We start from the raw sequence: 8,197 nt of genomic DNA, 5'->3' as shown, positions 1-8,197 counted from the left end.
TGCCTTATGAGTTATAATCAATGAATAAATAAATGAATACAACATGAGAATATATGAACACAATAAGGGATCAGCATCGGAGTAACAGAGCAGGAAAGATTGTCCAACCTGTGTACTAATCTGTGCCATCTATATGCTTGCCTAAAGATTATAGCTACCTGCGAGAGATCGCAGTGGAGTATAGAAGGGTGTGTGGGTGGTACCATTCTTGTGCTACTGCAGTAGTCACCTTGGGAGACAGAGCCTGGGGCTAAGGCCAGCCCAGTTAGCCCTGTATACTGAGCAGACCCTAACCTAATTAGCTGTCGTCCCAATGTCAACACTTCTACGCTCTCTGATAAAAGACATATCAGTGGCCATTTTCTTTCACACTCTGATAGGGGGTTAACATTGTCATGGTAAAGAAAATGACTTTCACATCTGCAATGTCTATTTTGTGCCTGATGTGTTTTGTTATCTGGGACTTAGCGGTTAGTGTTTAGCCATTTAGCATTACAGTTGTGCTATGCTTTTTCGGATCTGAACAAAACACAAATAATCTCACCACATACATCTCAGGTGAGGTCTAGTAAAGATTAAGACAAATTCCCTGGTTCTGTGACCACATATTTTTTGTCAAAGACTACAACAGCATAGCAAAGAGAAGAATATCCATAGAGGAGAAATGTGGAGTTTTTTTGTGAACAAAATCTCATAACGATCTCATAATAACACATCCTAATATTTCCTTTCTCAACGCAGATTGTATCCCTCTTCAGCTTCATTACGGCACATAAACATTTGTACCAAGACCTCAATTAGAGCCAATCAAATATGGTCGCCCGGCACTGGTATCCAGGCAACGGTTGCTTTTAATGCATCGAAAACCATTCCAGTAATTCCATTTATACGGATAAAACACTCTCGCAAATAGATTACCTGCTGCATGTGATCTCCCTTCTCTGTGAAATCGTGGCACAGGGCCACATCCTCCCACTGCCTCTAAGTCCATTAAAATACAGATGAGAGCATTTTACTGCATGGGGCCAGAAGCGACACCTCCCATCTAATCCGCTAACAAATAAAAACATCAGATGAATTACGTGTAATCGAGAGGCGCTATAACCTGGCACCGGCATTGGAGAAATGAAGCAAAATGAGGCTTTATTTGGGTAAATATTTGGATTTCATCTGATTAAGCTCTGTTCTGGGTGTATAATTAGCTAGTATGTATAGATTGAGAAAATGGGTCTATCTTGGAGAGTGGTTACGGTAGATGTACTTCTAACTGTTCTGTTTGGTACTGATGCTTGTGTTCGCCACGTGGATGGAAGCCTACATACAAGATGTATCTATGCAAGATTTGGGAGGAGCTCCAGAAAACGTTTAAACACTTCTTTCCATTTTGAAAAGTTCCAGAATTTTCTAAAGTCAATTCCCAGACAGTCTTTCATAGACGCCTCTCTCCATGAATGGTCAGCACAGCAGCACACATGAAACACTCAATATCTTCAAAGCCAAGCACACAATACTGCCCTGACAGCCCGATCGTTCCTCTGTCGGAATCTCATCTCCTTAAAGCACTATTTATTCAGCACACATCCTTTTAATGCCTGGTCTTGGCAAGAGAGCCTGAAACCCTGCACCTTAATTCCATTAGCCTGTTCCTCCAATGAGGCCCAATAATCTAAGGCTAACAGGAACACAGACTCTCCCTCTGAAAACACTGGGCTTATTCTCTCAGGAGCACTTTAATATCACTAATAGCCTCCAAAGTTTTGATCAATTATTCTGATATACAGTATGTGTAATGCCAAGCCAGTTTAGGCTAATGTGCAAAGATGGATGAAGATATGAAACACCACACGGACATTCAGAAGCTAATATCAGTATACAAAAAACATCTCATCCCATTGTTATAACACTGTGATTACTATTTAATGTAGTACTCCACAACATAAGGGCGTTTTTTTGTTATTACACAAGCAGAATATGGACCATTGCTATTGCACTCGTGTAATAACAAAAAACATAGAACTTGCAATTCGAAACCAATTACAGTATTAAAACTGTTCCTGCTAGTAATAGTGGGAAGGAATATGCATACGCTTAAACCTTATCAGTCTATGTCGGGAGTGCAGCTTCCCACCATTGTGGGTCAAAGACAGGCGCTTCATTTCAGTCCTCAAATGGGGCTTAGCTATTGTAGATGAGAGACTGGAGTTTCACTTCAAATGGGGCTTAGTTATTGTGGCTCAAAAGACTGAATCTTTATTTCAAACGTGACTCAGCTCTATAGAGGGGATTCTTTTTAGACCCTGATGCCCTTGACGAGTCAGGGGAGGGACATTGGAGAGAGTGAGAGAGAGAGAGAGACAGAGAGAGAGAGAGGGAGCGAGAGAGAGAGAGCGAGAGAGCGAGAGAGAGAGAGAGAGAGAGAGAGAGAGAGAGAGAGAGAGAGAGAGAGAGATTGACATAGAGACAGAGAGAGATCATTCCAAAGGAGAAAGTGCAGGATAAAGTGTTTGTACCTTTGTGTCTGATCCTATAGAGAGTGTGGGAGAGAGGGATGAAGAGGAGGGTGAGGAGGGGTGAGGAGGAGGGTGAGGAGAGTGGGGGGGGGGGGTAAGGGAAGGATAAGAGCCAAAGAGGATTAGGGGCCGTGAGACCTTTGTTGTTGTGATCAGTTAAAAGTGCTAGCTCTCAATCACCCACCTGGCTAGTTGAATGCACTAGACCAGCACATTTGTGTGTGAAGAACGGGAGTACAGGCCACCTTGATGAAGCCTGTAGAGAAAAGAGAACTGACTTCAGTTCGACATTTCAGACGTTTCAGAGTGTGTGAAATTAGTTTCAGTTTGTTCCAATTTGCATGTTTCACGTAATGGCATGATCAAATACACTACAGTTTTTACAGAGCAGCAGCCAAGTAAGACAGGACCTACTGGAATATACAGTATATGGTAACCATAACAACACCAAGGAACTCTGCACCTATTACAAACACATGACCCATAAATTACCCCCCTCGCAATAACAACTCTAAGTATGGGTGGTAGGTGTGTGTGAGTCTGTGTGTGAGTCTGTGTGTCTCTGTGTGTGTGTGTGTGTGTGTGTGTGTGTGTGTGTGTGTGTGTGTGTGTGTGTGTGTGTGTGTGTGTGTGTGTGTGTGTGTGTGTGTGTGTGTGTTGGACTTGTTCTCTATTCCTTGGTATTCGGTCAAGCCAGTCACATGGAGAGGAGTGTGTTTCCTACATTAACTCTCTCTTCCCTCTGCGCTGTATAAACAGTGCAAGATTGAGTAAGAACAACATAGCTGTGGGTGATACCTAGGAGGAAGTGAGCCCCGGTGAAGGCATGGGATAGGGGTTAGGCAAGCGGACACTGGGTCTGGAGTGTGCCGTTAAAACTCAGGCAAAACAGTTACCGCAGAATCCAAGAAGTTGCAGGCAGAGGTAGTATCACAAGCCAGTTTCAGGGCTCAGGCACAACTCTCAATTCCCCATCGGTTAGAAGATCATGGGACGTGGGTTTGAAATGACATCGACATCACATGTCAGCGTGGTGTCTGAAACTTTACATAGAATAGCATGGCGCGCAACACAAACACAAAATGATTTAAATCACAAATAAAACCAAACCCCCTGACAAACTGACACATTTGAGAAATCCATTCCTATAGGGTTAGAACAACAAGGCACGCCTGTAACTTCAATACCACCATTATCACCATGGATCAGACTGTTGCCTTGGCTACAGATTAACTTTTCGCTCAAAGGATGGACAGAGGAATGAAAAAAAGGACAGCAGCCCTCCCCTCTCCTCTTCATCAGAGGAGGCTGGTGGGAGGATCTATAGGAGCTCATTGTTATGGCTGGATGGAATTAATGAAATGGTATCAAACACATCAAACATATAGAAACCACATCTTTGACTCCGTTCCATTAATTCCATTCCAGCCATTACAATGAGCCTGTCCTCCTGTAGCTCCTCCCACCAGCCTCCTCTGTTCTTCATCCCCCAGAAGTGCCAGCTGTGTGATGGGCGAGGGGGGTGAGGATGGGGGCAAAGGGGACACCAGGAGGAGTGTTGGAGTGGGCCTCTCCAGCCTGAGCCTTCTGGCTGTGTCTCAGGGAGATACTGGCCCTTTGTCTCCCTTCCAATCTGGCCACATCTCCCCCTGAGCATCCTGCTTGCCTGCCGTGGGCTGCCTGATGCCTGCTGTAGCCTCTCACATATCAATGGAGCCCCAATTGGGTGGTCAGACAGAGACAAGCCCAGCTAGGATGGCTAGTGAGGGGTGGCAGGGATTGTGGAGGGCCAGCTCTATGTTCCAACCTGGAGACTATCTGTCTGATTGGAGCTTCTGGTGTTGGTTGGTTCTCAGTAATTTACAGCCCACATACTTGAGTTCTATGTCTATAGTCCAATTGTCATTGTATCGTAACTGTAAATTATTCTTAGTTTTGCATAGAAAATATATTGAACTTTGTAACAAGCACATTCATATTGTCAGTTGAATAACTTATTTATATATTTCCTCAGCTTTTCAGTGGTTTATTATGTCCAGAGTGAAAGCGTGATATTGCTATTATAGCCATTAGCAGCCCAGATATCGGACTTTCTGATGCATCAAATTGTTATAGCCTAATCGAACAAAGTGACTTCGGGTGACAACCTATTCTTTCAAGTCGAACAATAGGAAAACACTAAAGCCCCGCCCCTGCGGTCGATGTTGCTTCAAGAGTCGTACGCAAATGTTTTATGTGTGCACTACTGCACGCGACGGCCTAGCGGTAACCTCTCAATCCTGCTCAATCAACAAAAGAGCACTATGCTTACGTCGCGAATACAGATTGGACACATATGTAAACTTCGCTGCGAACCGGTGCCACTTGGATGCCCTTCTTCAGTAAGCGAAAGGACCACAGAACTCGCTCAAACCGAAACTGAGAAATCATTTTACCTCAGCCCCTATCATAATCGGATGATGAGGATAATAGACCGGATGATTTATAGATATATATTTTTTAAAGGTGGTATGTTAGATAAAAACGAGATATAGGTGCAACTTTATAGGCTAATGTTAAGATTGATCTCACTTGTTTTCTGAAACGCGTTTTACAGTAAGCTTTGTCTGCAAGTTTTTCTTTAAACAGACTATATATAATACGCAAAATTATTGCACTGCATAAAAAGGCTTGACATTTTTGTTTTGCTATTTTAAAAAGGCTGGCAGTTTATTCGAACCATTTTATTTTACAACTAAACTTCTTTGACGCAAAATCTTAAATTATTATGATAATGATAAATCTTATTTGATCTATAGTAGCTAGACTGAACGGAATCGAAAACAACTATTGGACTCTACAGTATGTCTTCACAATGTTCATAGACTAAAATAACACTTTTAGGGATAGTAAAAAGTGCCTATTTTGTTGCAAAAGGCTGACAATCAGGTATGTGGAGCTGCAGACAAGTTCTGACGCTGGCCTGTGGGGCGCACGTCAACTATAGTCTACTGAACAAAAATATAAACGCAACATGCAACAATTTCAAAGATTTTGCTGAGTTACAGTTCATATAAGGAAATCAGTACATTGAAATAAATAAAGTAGGCCATAATCGATGGATTTCACATGACTGGAAATCATAGGAGGCTGGTAGGAGGAGTTACAGGAGGACGGGCTCATTGTAATGGCTGGAATGGAATTGATGGAACAGAATCAAACATGGTTTCCATATGTTTGATGTATTTGAATCTGTTCCGTTTATCACATTCCAGACATTACAATGAGCCCATCCTCCTATAGCTCCTCCCACCAGCCTCCTCTGCTTGGAATATAGATATGCATCTATTGGTCACAGATACCATAAAAAAAGGTTGGGGTGTGGGTCAAAAAAACAGTCAGTATCTGGTGTGACCACCATTTGCCTTATGCAGCACGACACATCTCATGGAGTTGATCAGGCTGTTAATTGTGGCCTGTGGAATGTTGTCCCACAAGTTGCTGGATATTGGCGGGAACTGGAGCACGCTGTCGTACTCGTCGATCCAGAACATCCCAAACGTGCTTGTCGTGATGTGTGTTTTGTCCTATATTTTTATTTAATTTATATTCATTTTTAATCCCAGCCCCCGTCCCCACAGGAGGCCTTATGCCTTTTGGTAGGTCGTCATTGTAAATAAGAATTTGTTCTTAACTGACTTGCATAGTTAAAAAAGATTAAATATATCTTCTTCTTTTTTTAAAGCTTAATGGGTGACATGTCTGGTGAGTATGCAGACCATGGAAGAACGGACATTTTCAGCTTCCAAGAATTGTCTACAGATCCTTGCGACATGGGGGCTGTGCATTATCATGCTTAAACATGAGGTGATGACAGCGTATGAATGGCACGACAATGGGATCTCGTCACAGTATCTCTGCCCATACTATAACCCCACCGCCACCATGGGGCACTCTGTTCACAATGTTGACATCAGCTAACCGCTCACCCACACAACGCCATACATGTGGTCTGCAGTTGTGAGGCCGGTTGGACATACTGCCAAATTCTCTAAAATTACGTTGGAGGCGGCTTATGGTAAAGCAATGAACATTCAATTATCTGGCAACATCTCTGGTGGACATTCCTACAGTCTGCATGCCAATTGCACGCTCCCTCAAAACTTGACACATCTGTGGCATTGTATCATGTGACAAAACTGTACATTTTAGAGTGGCATCTTTTTGTCCCCAGCACAAGGTGCACCTGTGTAATGATTATGCCACACCTGTCAGGTGTATGGATTATTTTGGCAAAGGAGAAATGCTCAATAACAGGGATGTAAATGAATTTGTGCTCAAAATCTGAAAGAAATAAGCTTCTTGTGCGTATGGAACATTTCAGGGATATTTTATTTCAGCTCATGAAACATGGGACCAACACTTTACATGTTGCGTTTATAGTTTTGTTCTGTGTAGTTGGCAGTCCTGCATTTCTAACATTTTATTTAGAGTGGTTGAAGCTTTTATACAAAAATATGTTTAATGAAGAATCAAGTTCTAGTTCAGTTTCCCTGAGAGGTTGGCAATTGTCATGTTGAGGAAGTAAAATATATTGAATATTTGAATTGTTTTATATTATTTTTTATTTTGCATATCTACTTCAGAATGCTTTGAAAACTAAAACTTAGCCTCTATTGTTTAATGGGACAGATGTGTCCAAACTCCTTAATTTGTTATGCTGGCAGCCAGTCCTTTTCTTGACGAAGGGAGACTTTTCCAACTCAAATGTAAGTTAAGAAATGTTAATGATGCAGGTGTGCGGGCCCCGCAGCACCGAGGTGACGAATCAAACTCCGATCTCTCACAGTTCGGTTCCATTGATCAGCTGAGACCTCGCGCTGATTGACAGCCCCCGTCGCCATAGCAGCCGCCTGAGTGGCGCCGTGAGGACTGGCCCGAGGGCTGCTGTGAATGGGTGACGTCACGGGGCTGGCGCCAGTGAGTCTGCGAGAGTATGAGCTCGCGGCGCAATTCAGTACTGCGGCTCGCTTGGTGCCAATTCATCACCTGTCAGGGATCAGTCAGGGTGTCATGCGAAATGTACACAGCTGTGAGAACAAAAAGAAGAGAGAAAATGAAAAAATCGGATTAGGCCGACACCAGATGTGGACACGACTGCAAGAATTCCGCATCGCATCACAGTAGAAATGCATAAAGGCTTGTTAAGTAGGCGAAGTTGTCTCTTGGCTGCAAAATCAAAACTGTATAATGTGTGTAAGTTGCTGCCTTCCAAACATTAAATAGCCTCTTTTTATGCAAGTGTAGGCTATTTCTCTTTGAGAAATGTACTTCACATTGAGAAATGTCAAGCATGTTGCAGAATAGCTGGTGGGTGGGTGGGTAGATGGTGATATGCATTTGTTTGCATAAGATTTGTTATTGCACATGAGAGCTCAGTCTTAACAGAGGACAGACTACATACACCAAACATAACATAATCAATTGCACTGTGCTTGCCAGGATTGCATTGTTTTGTTAAAATACTCTATTTGTTCTGCAATACTATTTAGGGCTTTTGGTGTTTTGCAGCGCATTTCTCTCAAATCTATTTTACCGTCATTTTTGGTATAGTATCCATGTTTTCATTGTTATGAAATATATCCACACAAAAAAAATATTTTCTAAATAATATTTTGTTGCAGCTGTGCTCAAGGAGAAGACACACA

This window comes from Oncorhynchus mykiss, chromosome 19 (genome assembly GCF_013265735.2).
Source record: "Oncorhynchus mykiss isolate Arlee chromosome 19, USDA_OmykA_1.1, whole genome shotgun sequence".
Taxonomy (NCBI): domain Eukaryota; kingdom Metazoa; phylum Chordata; class Actinopteri; order Salmoniformes; family Salmonidae; genus Oncorhynchus; species Oncorhynchus mykiss.
Note: the sequence above shows the minus strand (reverse complement) of the source record.